Genomic DNA, 13,911 nt, shown 5'->3' on the forward strand with positions numbered 1-13,911 from the left:
TTAAGCTTCATTAGTCAGATGCTAAATAAGCTACTTTGTGACTACTGATAACTTCTTTTCTATAAATCCCTAAGTGTTTTTTCCCCAGAGATGTTTCATCAACACCTACTATGATTAGAGTAGCTTTCCCAAATGTTTCTGAAGACCTCAGAGCAACTTGTAGTAAACAATGGTGTCAGAGGCCATAGGTCATGGTTAGTATTAAAGCAGGGGATGAACTTCTAGCTCCTTGTTTGTTCTGAACTTACTGAAAGGGTCATTTGGACCCAGTATAGAAAATAGTTAAGTAAGACTGGACTATATGTCAGGTGCTGATGGTTCATGACTATAATCACAGCTTTTCAGGAAGTGCAGAATTGGAGAATCATAGTTTGAGGCCAACCCCAGACTGAAAAGTTTATAAGACTTCATCTTCAAAAACAACTGGCAAAGTGCTGTGCTGGAGGTAAGACTCAAGTGATAGAGCACCAGATGAGAAAGCACAAAGCTCCGAGTTCAAATCCTATACTCACAAAGGAGAGATGGAGAGAGGAAGTGAGAGGGAGAAAGAAAGAGAGAGAACTACCTAAGGAAAAGGCTGTTTCTTTTATTTTTATTGTTTCTTTGCCTTAGGGAGTTGAAATAGTTGTTTAATTCTCAGATAACTCTAATTTTTCTTATCTCCCTTCTTTGGTGTAGTTTGTCTCCATTATTTTTTTCCTTTATAAGAGGAAGTTTTACTGTTAATTATCTACCTTAATAGTTTCAGAAAGAGGAACAGATTAGCTCAGTCCAACATGCTTGGCTGTTGGCAGAATCTAGTGAAGCCAAGTGTTCTGATTGCTAAGGATTTAATTTGGATGCCTTTAATATTTAGCCATCTAACACTTCAAACATAATCCAAAATTAATGTATCATCGCCTTCCTTCTCACTTAAAGACGACAACTATCTCACTTCATTATGGAAATGTTTTCATTAAATATGATTCCCAGAGGATCAAGTTCCCTGGAGAATACAGCCATGAGGACAGTGCACAGAAAGTAAAATTCAAAATAAAACTGTATAATTTATTAATCTAAGGATACAAAACCTTCCAATATATTAAGAAATAAATCCAGTTACAAATGCACTAAGAGTTTCATGTGAAGAGATTCTAGTATAACTGGAAAAGGCTGGCTATTTACAAGATACACAAGCAGGAGCGGTGCACCTTGCCCAGCGCTGGCCCTCAGAAGCCGAAAGTGTTCTTTCCACTGTAGGCCACATACAAGAATCCATCTTCATCCTTTTCCTTCTCGTAAAGCTGTCCCATAGTTAGGCTGGACTGTGGAACTGTCTTATCCACAAACAAGAAGATCGCCTTCTCAGAAGGAAGCTGGATCCTTTTCCTGATGATCCACATGAACTGAGCCACAGTGATATCAGATGGAACCAAGTACTTCCGCTTGTCAGTGTCAACAATCTGAGAGCCTGAGATTTTTCCACAATCACCGGAACGCGGTCAGGGTACTTCGCTCGGATCTTCGCGGATTCCATGCATCTGTGTTCCAGAGAGTGGTCCTCCTTGAACATCCACTTCATAGCGGCGGTGGGTAGGGGGCAGAGCCGGCCCTCGGAGCCGCGGAGTCCGGCGAACTGACCACAACAACAACGACCTGTCTCCATTATTTTAATTTTAAACAAGAGAAACTTTTTCTAAAGAAAATTTGAGCATATATTGATTGTACAAGGGAGTTTCGCTGTAACATTTCTACACACATAAACCATGTGACCCAATTAACCTTCCCTTTCTTGATTCTTCCCTATTCCGTTCCCTCTTCTAGAAACAACTTCATTAGGAAAAAAGTTACATTTAAAAAATTAATGTTTTGACATCACTTTCTTCCCATGCCAACTATGTAATGTAGACTCAAGAACTTTTGGCTTTAAGGCTATCAACTTTGTGAATGGAGAAATGTTGCATTTTTCTAAAGACACAAATTGTTTTCTATGAACTTCCTGTTCTTTGGCTCAGACAAATTTCTCATTTGTGTCCATTTGTCTTTAAACAACTCAGCATCAGGCTGGGTACTGGTGGCTCATACCTGGAATCATAGCTATTTCTGTAGGAGGCTGAGATCTGAGAAGGAAGGTTTGAAGACAGCCTGGGCAGACACATTCAAGAAACTCTTATCTCCAAGTAATCAGCAAAAAGATGGAGGTGCAGGTGTATTTCAAGTGGTAGAGTACCAGCACTGAGTTGGAAAAGCTAATCAAGAGCACAAGGCTCTGAGTTCAAGCCACTGTACCATCACAAGAATAAACAAACAAATAATAAAGAAACTCAGAATCATACTCTCAGTGTTATTAGTAAAACACATGCTCTACCAAAAAAAAATAGAGGAGGGTGAGGAATAAGAGAAGGAAGAGGGAGAAAAGATGAAGGAGGAGATAAAGCAGGAGGAGGAGGAGGTAGGGTAGGGGAGGGGGAGGGGGAGGGGGAGCGGGAGGGGGAGGAGGAGAGGGAAGGGGAGGGGGGAGGAGGAGGAGACTTTGAATCTCATAAATAGCTAGAAGAAATGTGTAAAGTATTTATCTACTTTAGTGGAGACGGAAGTCATTCCTATGGAGGCAGCATTCAGGATGAGTCTCAACAATCCATGGGACTTCTCAACAAAAACAAAAATGAAGTCATTCTGGCTAGAAAGAATCACATGTGCTTTGATTCTTTTTGTGGGGCTGGGTTTGTTCTGAGTGTGAAAGCTATGTTATGAGCATGTAGTGTGTTTGGGGGAATGGCTGATGAGTCAATTAGGAAATTAGATTGGGACCAGATTACACCTAAGATGATTTGACATTATTTAGTATTAAATAATACAATGTGAACAAACAAGGAAAATATAAACTTTGGGGATTATTTACAGATTTCCTTGTGGATAATCCATTTATAACAAACTAAAATTTGGTCACTTACAGATTATAAGCTGAATGATCCATTTGGATTACAAAAGATCCTTGGTTTCATGTTCTCAGATTGTATATACTTATTACAGTACAACACTTATTGACCATAGGCTTGTCAGATGTTAGATGTAAAACACAATATTCTCTGAGGATATTTGTAAGAGATAAATTGTAAGTATGGATTGTTATGGTACATAGGAACAAGCTGGTCCATTTTAAGAACATTAAAATTGTTTTTGTAAAGCAAAACCACTCACCTCATGATAATCCAAGTTCTTTTTTTTTTTTTTTTTTTGCCAGTCCTGGGCCTTGGACTCAGGGCCTGAGCACCGTCCCTGGCTTCTTTTTGCTCAAGGCTAGCACTCTGCCACTTGAGCCGCAGTGCCACTTCCAGCCATTTTCTGTATATGTGGTGCTGGGGAATTGAACCAAGGGCTTCATGTATACGAGGCAAGTGCTCTTGCCACTAGGCCATATCCCCAGCCCAATCCAACTTCTGTATCACATTAGGTAGCATTTGATGGACACTCCAGTTTAGAAAAAGTCAAGAATAGCTAGGCATTAGTAGCTCACACCTGTAATATTCCCTACTCAGGAGGCTGGGTTCTGAAGATTATGGGTCGAAGTCAGCCTGGGAACATAAGTTTATAAGACTCTTATGTCCAATTAACCAGCAAAAAGCTAGAAGCTAGAGTGTGGCTCAAGTGATAGAATGCCAACCTTTATCAAAAAAGCTGTATAAGAGCACAGGTCTTGAATTCAAGCCCTCGTACCTGCACAAAGAAGAAAGAAAGAAGAAGAAGAAGAAAAAAGGAAGAAGAAAAAAGTAGAGTGTTTCCTTTTAAACTATAGACAAATATATGTACAAATTTCCAGTATGCAATTTTATTTATTTATTTATTTATTTATTTTTGGTTCTGATCCTGGGGCTTGAATTCAAGACCTTGGCAATGTTCCTGTTTTGTATTTTGTTTTTCTTTCCTTTCTCTTTTTTCTCGAGGCTAGTACCTTTTGGTGGCTAATTAGACATAAGAGTCTCACCGACTTTACTGACTAGTCTGGATTTGAACCATGATTCTCAGATTTCAGCCTATTGAGTAGTTAGAATTACTAGGGAAATGTGCAACATAGAAAATAAACTAAGGAAAAGATACGGGAGAGTTTTTACTAATTACTGTAAAAGGCTACTAATTATTAGTAGGAGGGAAATAGACTAGCAGACATGAAATCTTTATACGTTGTAAAACAAAAAGAGTCATTGGCTAACTTATTCAAACAAGATGAGTAAACATTTATTCTGAATCTCACATTACCCTAATCCTTTTGAAATAACCTTGGAAGAATTATAGTAATCACTTCTTACCTCCAGCCTTATTAGGTTTAAAATATTTATCTGACTGGTAGTCACTGAGTGCTGATTTTATAGGCACACTTGGTTCTATGCAGGATTGTGCACAGTACCTATGGATGGAAAATTGACATTAGAAAATACGTCAAAAGATTGTCTAAGTTTATGTGCTGCGTATGGGGTCAGACACAGGGCTAGGACTCACAAATAGGTCCCCATTGGTAGGTGTTAATAGTGGTCAACACATCATATATAAGTGATACCACAGGGTATATGTCATTCTATTATTTTTTTTAACTCGGTAGTATGTCTTAGAAGTCTTTCCATATTAGTGCATAAAAGATTGATAATATTCTAAGGTTGAATATAACCTCTTGGTATATATAGTCATGCAATGTTGGTTGACATTTCAAATAAGTAGATAGATTTTAAAAGGTTTACAACAGCCAAAAGATGAATGACCTTTAAAACTTACTGTTATGTTTAACTATTTTTATAGGATCATGTATTAAGGTAGCATATGTATAATTAATGTTTAAATATTAAAAATGTTCCCAATATTTTATTAACAATTTTGTTAATAAAAGTCTTTGAAAGAATGCAAAAATCACCACTGCTACATTATCCACTTTTCCTGGGGAACTTTCTAAACTGATTAACAGCCCTATTTGAGAGGTGTGTGTGTGTGTGTGTGTGTGCGCACGCCTGTGTGCTGCTACTGGGATTTGAACTCAGTCTGGGCACTGTACCTTAGCTTTTTCATTCCAGGCTGACATTCCATCACATGAGCCACAGCTCTACTTCTGCCTTTTTGGTGGCCAATTGGGGATTAGCGTCTTGTGGATTTTTTTACCCAGGGTGGCTTTGAACCATAATCTTCTATTGTATATATGCCTACGTGATCTAGGGAAGGGAAAGAAAAACGAAGGTGTAAGATATCACAAGAAATGTACTCACTGCCCTGTTATGAAACCGTATCCCTTTTGCACAACACCTGGTCAACAAAATTTAATAAATAAAAAAAAATGAGCACTTCAGAGAATAGCTTCAGCTTCTCTTTGCTGTCTTGAGTTTTGGAAATGGCTTAGTTTCCCCATGGTAATCATTGTTTGGAGCAACCATTGGCTATTTGTCCTTGTGATGTGCTTGGTCTACCTGCCTCAGCTGCAAAGCGCATGCTCAGTCAGCCAGCTCTCCCTCAGATTCTCCTATCCAGGAGAGTTAGGCCTGTCCTGAAACCCCATCTTCATTTTCAGCAGCTTCATTTTCTTTTCTTCTTGCTTGTTAGACTCTATTGCCTCCAGCAGACAATTATTTAAAATTACTTATACTAGTTTTACAAGGGGGATTACATTGTTACATTTCTACACATTTATACCCTCACACTCCCTACCCTCTTCCTCTCCAAAAAAATCCCCAATAAATTTCATCACTTAATTTTCATAGTTGCAAATAAATAACCTATTTCAACAACATTCTACCTCCTTCATCTTCCCTGCTGGTAATGTATATTTTTAATTCTCATCGTGGTTGTTGTTTTGTAAATAGTCTGTCTTTATTTAATGTTGCCATGTGATTATCTTTGGACTTTTATTTATTTTTTCTGGTCTTGGGTCTTGAACTCTGGAACAGGGCACTGTCCCTGGGCTCTTTTGTTCAAAGCTAGTGCTCTCTACTACTTTGAGCCATAGTGCCACTTCTAGATTTCTGGTGATTAATTGGAGAGAAGAGTCCCATGAACTCTGCCCAGGGGGGTTGGCTTTGAATCACAATCCTCAGTTCTCAGCCTCTTGAGTAGCTAGGATTACAGATGTGAGCCATCAGTGCCCGGCTTTTTTTTTTTTTTTTTTTTTTTTTTGCCAGTCCTGGGCCTTGGACTCAGGGCCTGAACTCTCCCTGGCTTCTTTTTGCTCAAGGCTAGCACTCTGTCCCTTGAGCCACAGTGCCACTTCTGGCCGCTTTCTATATATGTGGTGCTGGGGAATCGAACCCAGGGCTTCATGTATATGAGGCAAGCACACTTGCCACTAGGCCATATTCCCAGCCCAGTGCCCGGCTTTTTAAAAATTCACTTTTATTAAAGAAAAATTATAGAAATTTGACTTTCAATATCAATTTTATCTTTGGTGGTTTTCATTTAGCAAACTTTTCCTTGCAGATAATTATGCACCCCTGTCATCCTAGCACTCAGGAGGCAAAGACAGGGAAGGCATCAGTTCAAGGCCAGCCTAAATGACACAGTGGGATTCTGTCTGAAAAAGCAAACAAATAATCAAACAACATAGAAACAACCCCAAGAACTGCAGCAGTAGCTCCATGGCAGAACACTTGCCTAGAATGATGTACAATCCCTAGGACTGAAAGAGAAGAGATCATTTTTGTTGTTGTTGGTCATAGGGCTTGAACTCTGGGCCTGGGTGCTGTCCCTTAGCTCTTCAGCTCAAGGCTAGCACTCTACCACTTGAATCACAGTGCCACTTCTAGTTTTCTGGTGGATAATTGGAGATAAGAGTCTTACAGACTTTCCTACCTAGGCTGGCTTTGAACTACCATCCTCAGATCTCAACCTCCTGAGTAGCTAGGATTACCAGTATGAGCCACTAGCACCCAGGTAATTTTTTGAATTTTAAAATACATTATGAACTCTATTTAGTAAGTCTTATTTAGTAATATGATTAGAAAAGAATGATATCAACACTACCAACTCTAAATAATCATCCCTTAGTATTCAGGATTGGTTCTAGGACCTCTGCACCAACCATAATCTGAAGATACTCAAATCCCATATATAAAGTATGATATTTGCATAGAAATGCCTCTGTACTTTAAAATCATCCCTAGGTTACATATAATACCTAGTATGATGTAAATACCATGCAAATTATTGCTATCTTCTATTGTTTAGAGAGTGATAACAAGAAAAGAGTCTGTACATGTTCAGCAATGTTTTCCCCTGAATATTGTCAGTCTGTAGTTGGTTGAATCCATGATACAGACTGTGTGGACATAAAGGCTTATCACAATAGAGTTGTAATCTAGATTTTTGAGCAAGTCTCTTTTCATGCTGTGTTTCTGTCGTCTATTTTCTTCTTGGGTAAATATAAAAAGAAACCTACAACAGTAATTTACAACGAACTAAGCAAATAAAAATGTTTCTGATTTAAGATGTTTCAGGGAAAAAATGGTGTTGGTCTCCTGCAATTCTTGATAAGAAGAAATGGTAGTTGACTTCTTTAATCTCATCTTCATTTCAGGAAATGGATCATTTTTTGTGAATTTGAGATTCACAAAGGTTTAGGTACCAACTGGGTGCTGGTGGCTCATACTTGTAATCCTAGCTGCTCAGTTGGCTGAAATCTGAGGATTAGAGTTCAAAGCCAGCCTCAGAAGAAACGGAGAGACTTTTATCCCCAATTAACCAGCAAAAAGCCAGAAGTAGAGCTGTCATTCAAGGGTAGAGTGAGAAAGCCTTGAGTGAGAAAGCTAAGCGACAATGCCTAGACCCCTGATTTACAGCTCTAGTACTGGCACAAAAGAAGAAAAGAAACAGTAAAGCAAAGAGAAAGAAAAGGAAATTTTTTTTAAAAAGTTAAGTTACCTTTTCCTAAGTAAAAATAAATAATACCAAGATAATAAATAAGATTGTGTTTTCATAATAGAATTTTAAAACAACCCCCCCCTCAAAACACTTTCCACAGTACTTCTGAAAACTGAAATGCAGTAAATATTTGTATATTTGAGTTCGAAATTTAGCAGAAAAAAAACTTTCAGTACTTTGGGGATTAACCGATTTTTCTCTTTGCTGTTTTGAGTTGTTTGGGAAATTGTTAATTTACCACACAATGATGGAAGGTCAATTTAAAATAATCCCAATGGTTACTTCAGAGCTTTAAATTCAAATATGCTCTTTGAAAACAGCTTGGTGTTTTTCAAAGTAAGGACATGAGATGAGACGAAATGCTTGGAGATTTGAAAAATGCTCCTCCTAGTTTATGCTTAGGAACTTCAAGGGAATGTTTTTAATAACTTCCACATTTCCTTTTTTAGCAGAATAAATTTTATGCCTCATCTTCTCATTGCTATGTTGATAGACAAAATACTAAGTAGAAAGAAAGAAAAAGAGGACATAAATGAGAACTAACAGGATCATTACAACCTAAAAGGCAGGGAGGATTCAATCTTTGGGCTCACCTATAATTTGTGCACCATAAATGTGGAAGGCAGTCAGCGGGGACTTTTTAATGACAGTGCTGTCTATAACAGTATCATCAAGCAAGACATTGGCATAAATCATTGGCACTTTGCAAAGTGTCACTTCTGTCAACCTTCTAGTGATGTGATCTTTAGTCTTTCAAATCCATAGACTGGCATTTGGATCAGCTAAGCATCTTACATCCTGTCTTGCATATTAAAGCTCTTTCAGCCGATATTGTAATGCTGAAGTAATGCAAGCTCTAAACTATTTTTAAGCCACCAACTTCCTAACTAAGCTTTGCTCTTGGTGTTGTTTGCGGAATTTTGTTTGCAAATGCAAATCTGGTTGTTCATTTTAGGAAATTCTCAGAAAAAAAAGATAATGAAGCAGTGGTCATTTTTGTGTCAAAGGACCTTTACTCATAAAGTTTTTATCTCAAGCTCAAGGGCAGTTTTACTTTGGGTTTAAGTTTAATTCAGGAAACAGTGATTGATTTTTACTTACGTGAATTTTATAAAACAAATAATGACATTGACAGACATAATCAATTACTCTCGGCAAAATGAAATAAAATTAATCTAAATATGTATGTAATAAGATGAAAAATCTGCACACTGTACTATATCTTAATTTGAATAAATGATTGCACTCAACAGTATTGCTGCTTCCACTATGGAGCTCAAAGCTGCATTGCTGTTTTGTGGTCAAAATGGTTAAACTGAAAAGTCTTTTGGGAGTTACAGAACTGATTTCATACCCTTTGTTAAATTTTCATCATTTTCTCTCTAAAGTTTCTGTTTGGAGTCTGGGTTTTGTTTTTATTTATTTATTTTTATTTTTTGCTGGTAAGGAGTTTCAAACTCAGGGCTTGAGTTTGTGCTCTGCTCCTTGAGCCACCATCCCCCCTTTTTTAATTTGGAAGTTATGATTTTAGATAGAAACTTGCACTTTTGCCTGGGGTTGGCATTGACCATGATCCTGCTACCTACAGCCTCCCTCATGGTTTACATCTGTGAGCCACATAGTGCCCGGCCTGCGTAGTGTTCTGAGAAGACTAAATATTAGTTGACAAAGCTCTAGTTATACCCAGTGGGCATTATACTTTGGAGTTACAACATTGCTGCTAATTTCACTGTTTGAAAATAAACACCTTTAAAATAAAACAGAGCAACTTTAGGCTCACAGCATAATTGAGAAGAAGGTACAGAGATTTCCCAAACAATTTCTTGCCTCGCCACAGCTAGACTCCCCCATTAGCAACACGGAACAAAAAAGCTAAGGAAGAACAATCTGGCCCTGAGTTTAAACCCCAATGTTGGCATGTGAGTGCGTAAACACACACACACACACACACACACACACACACACACACACACACACACACACACCGAGAGAGAGAGAGAGAGAGAGAGAGAGAGAGAGAGAGAGAGAGAGAGAGAGAGAGAGAGAGAGAGAGAGAGAGGCCCAAAACAATAAAACAAAAATAAAACATGAACCAAAACAACCTTTAAAAATCTATAATAGTCCACAAAAAAAAAAACACAGTCTTAACTAAATGTTACTTTTTCCCCTCTGCTGATTTGTTGTGTCTTCTGTTTGAATCTTAGCTGTCTGTCCCAGAAGTGAGTCAAAGTTAGCAGAAATGATGAAATGTTGGCTACTCTATTTTTTTTTAAATTGTTTTCCTTTGTGGACTCATAGCTTCCTTCTGAGCAAATCTGGGCTTCAAAAGAAACAATTGAAATGAGGTAACAAGTTGAACAAGAAATGTACTCATTGTCTTACATATGAAACTGTAACCCTCTGTAATTCACTTTGACAATAGAGGGGAAAAAAAGAAACAATTGAAATGCTCTCTTCCAAAGCTGAGGTTGGCAGCACAGTTTCATTGGAGAAGAAACAGTTTCCCCCAGCCTTAGTCTCAACTGCCAGTGGCCCGGTGCAGACTGCAGGCAGGGTGCAGACTGCAGGCAGAATAGGCAAAGCAACATGCCTGACACCCCAACTATGAGGGAAGCTGAGATTAAGACTGCAGTTCCAAAAAACTTTGGACCCCCATCTCCACAGATAAAGCTAAATCAGGTGCCACGTGTGTGTATTCCAGTTATGGTGGAAAGTATAAATAGGAAGATCAAGGTTCAGGAGGCTCTGGGCTGAAAGCAAGACCTTATGGCACCCAGAAAAAAAGGGCTGGAGCAAAAGGCTGCAGGTCTGGCTCAAGCAGCAGAGCACCTGTTGAATAAGCACAACCCTGAGTTCAAATCCCACTATTGCCAGAGGAGAAAAAGAATACTTGAAGATTTCCAACAAGAAGACCCTGTCCGACTCCTGCTTGTGCTGACCAAATGTTGGCACATCAAGCTAGACACAGTACTCAAGTGGGAGCTATGGCTAGACCTGACAATCCAGCATTCATTCCTCTCCCTTTCTCTTCTTGGCCTGTCCTATGGGAGGACACAGGTCCTTGGCCTCTGTCTGGACGTGGGGCCTAAAATAGGAAGGAAGAAGCGGTCTCACTCCCTTTTCACCTCAGGTGTTACTCCTCTCCAAGCCTGTGGCTCCTCTGAGCTCCCGCTGTGGTTTTGGCTTCCCTGCACTGTAGGCTTGACGGTCTGGGCTTTTCTGGGGAGGGTGGTGGTGCTGTGGTTTGCCTCTTTTGCTTTTTCCATTCTGTTCCAGTTTGCTTTTTGGTTTTTGCCTTCAATAACTCCTATAACTCATTTCCTCTTTGTCAAAAACTAGGCTTATTAAGGACAATTATTTTACTTTATTTTTTTTTCTAAGAGAGGAAAGAAGGAGAAGATGCAGAAAAGGAGGGAATACAAAAAAGAAGGAAGGAGGAAGGGAAAAAGAGAAAGACTGGTCTTTGGTATGTTTTTGCATCTTCTTAGCATTTTATCCCTGGTCTCCTTTCTCCATCTCTTTTAAAATCATGTAACAGGGTTAGGAATGTGGCTTGGTGGTACTGTGCTTGTGTAGCATGCATTGAGGCCCTGGGATCTGTTCCGCAGTACCACAAAAACAAAATATAAATAAAATTAATTAAAAAGAATCATGCTAGGTGCTGGTGGCTCACATTTGTAATCCTCGCTACTCAGGAAGCTGAGATCTGAGGATCATGATTCACAGCCAGCTTTGGCAGGGAAGTCATGAAGCTCTTATCTCTAATCAATCACCAGAAAATTGGAAGTGATGCTGTGGCTCAAAGTGGTAGAGCACTAGCCTTGAGCTGAGGAGCTCAAGGACAGAGCCCAGGCCCTAAGTTGAAGCCCTATGATTGAAAAAAATCAAAAGAAAAAAATATTACTGTTTATACTATATTTAAACAAAGAATAGTGGATAAAGCATTTAGACAAAGAATAGCCTTTCAAATATATTTTGTGATTTTTAAGTATTTGGCAATGTTTGAATATAATGATTCAGGAAGATCTCTGAACAGTTCTGTATTAAGTAGTTAAGTAGTTAATGTCTCATTAAGTAGTTAATAATGTCTCATTTCCTTAAATGTGGTTTGTTATCTCCACTCACTACCTTACATATGCAACTGTAACCCTTTTGTATATAACCTTGACAATAAAATAAAATTTAAAAATAAAAGAAACCACACACACACACACACACACACACACACACACACACGAATCATATGGCAGCTTGCCTGTAGGTATTATCTTTTTAGGATGGAGACTACTAGAGGTAAGGAGGTTGTATATTTCCTGACCCAGACCTAATCTCAGCCATTTCTCTAAGGAACCCTGGTTCCCTTTATTGGGGAATGGTGTTAGAAGCCCACAACTGGGCTCTAGGTGTGCTCACTACCACTTGCATGTTCCTGCTCTCTTTCATACCATTGATTATCAAAGTTAACCAATACTTCTTCAACACAAAACTCCAATTTCTTTTGCTTTCTTTGGTCCTGAAAAACCTCAGAATGAAAAAAAAAGTGTTCAAATTTAGGTTAGAATGCAGGCATGGAGGCTCAGAACTGTAATCCTAGTTATGCAGGAGGTGGAGATCAGGAGGATTGAAATTTGAGGCCAAATCTGGCATCTCAACCAATAAAAACTGGGTGTGCTGGTATATGCCTGGGATCCCAATTATATGGGAAGCATGCATAGGAGAGCCACTGCCAAAGCCAGCATGGACATACACATGAGACCCTGCCCTAGAATTACTAAAGTAAAAAAAGGGCTGGAGATGAGTTTGGATTAGGTGGTAGGATGCCTATCTTGCAAGAATGAGACCTGAGTCCAAACCTCAGTCCCTCAAAACAAAACAAAAACCACAAAAAATAAAACCAACCAATCACAAACCAAATGTCAACAACAACAACAACAAAACACACCTAGGTTAGATCATATTGGAGGTCTATTATAGAGTAAATTGGTACCAAATGATGCCAAAAGTCACACCCAGAGACAAGATTCTATGATACTTTATTTCAAAGTCTTGATGTCGAATGACATTCTACTTCCTTTCCAGGTGTCTGAAGGGATGAGGATAAGCAGGTGGCTGAGGAGTATGCTGATATGGCTGCACTGGGGAGGTTCCGAGATAGGATTGGAAAAGAAGACTAGGACTATGTCAGCAGTTGCTTGGCCTTGTATACTAGAGCTTCTAAAGGCTGTGGTGGCAAGTTTATTTCAAAAACAGCTTGTATGCCTGATGTTTTATAAGAAATGTTGAAGAAAGATGACACAATCCACCCCACATCCGGGGTGGAGATTAGTAATGATTTTCCCTGCAGGTTGTTGATACCATAGGGGTCGGGGCTGGGGGCACCAATCTTCTTTTTGTTCCTTCATTGGTATGCATTACTCATTCTCTCTATTACATAATAGACATACATATTCAAGTAAATTCTTGGAGTATTTTAAATATGTTGTATAAAATTAAGTCAGAAGTGGACTGCACAGACTCATTTTCCTTCATAATGTCCTTTTACTATTAAATTTTAAGCAATGCTAGGATGCCCTAGAGGAAGTAGAAAAATGGAACACATAACCTAATTGTCTCACCTGATGATTGTACGTGTGTGTGTAATCTCATTGTCTATGGCTGGGAGATTGTAGGAGAGTGAGAAAAATTGTACAGCCTAGGGCAGGAGATATTAATAGCTCTTAGTGTTTTAATCTGACATAATAAACATTGTCCATCTCACTTTTTCCTTCTAAGTTCGTGTTATTTATTAATTCCCCCCTTTTACCATGATCTTTGACATATCCCAGCCTCTTCTAGCCTCATATTCAATTAGTCTTCCTGTTTCTGAGTTGGGGTTAGATGGTTAACCCACTAAACAAAATAATCACATTCTGAAAGGATGATACTTTTTTATGCAGAGGCTCCTTACCTTTCCTCAAACCTGGAAGAGGAAACTCTAAACCTCACCTTTATTTAATTAGTTTTTAATTTTATTGTCAAGGTGATGTACAGAGGGGTTACAGT

General features: G+C 38.7%; 1 pseudogene; it reads right to left on the reverse strand.

Annotated features, from left to right (window-relative positions):
* Positions 1-906: 906 nt before the first annotated feature.
* LOC125345783 lies at positions 907-1,604 on the reverse strand (annotated as a pseudogene).
* Positions 1,605-13,911: the final 12,307 nt, after the last annotated feature.

This window comes from Perognathus longimembris, chromosome 2 (genome assembly GCF_023159225.1).
Source record: "Perognathus longimembris pacificus isolate PPM17 chromosome 2, ASM2315922v1, whole genome shotgun sequence".
NCBI lineage: Eukaryota > Metazoa > Chordata > Mammalia > Rodentia > Heteromyidae > Perognathus > Perognathus longimembris.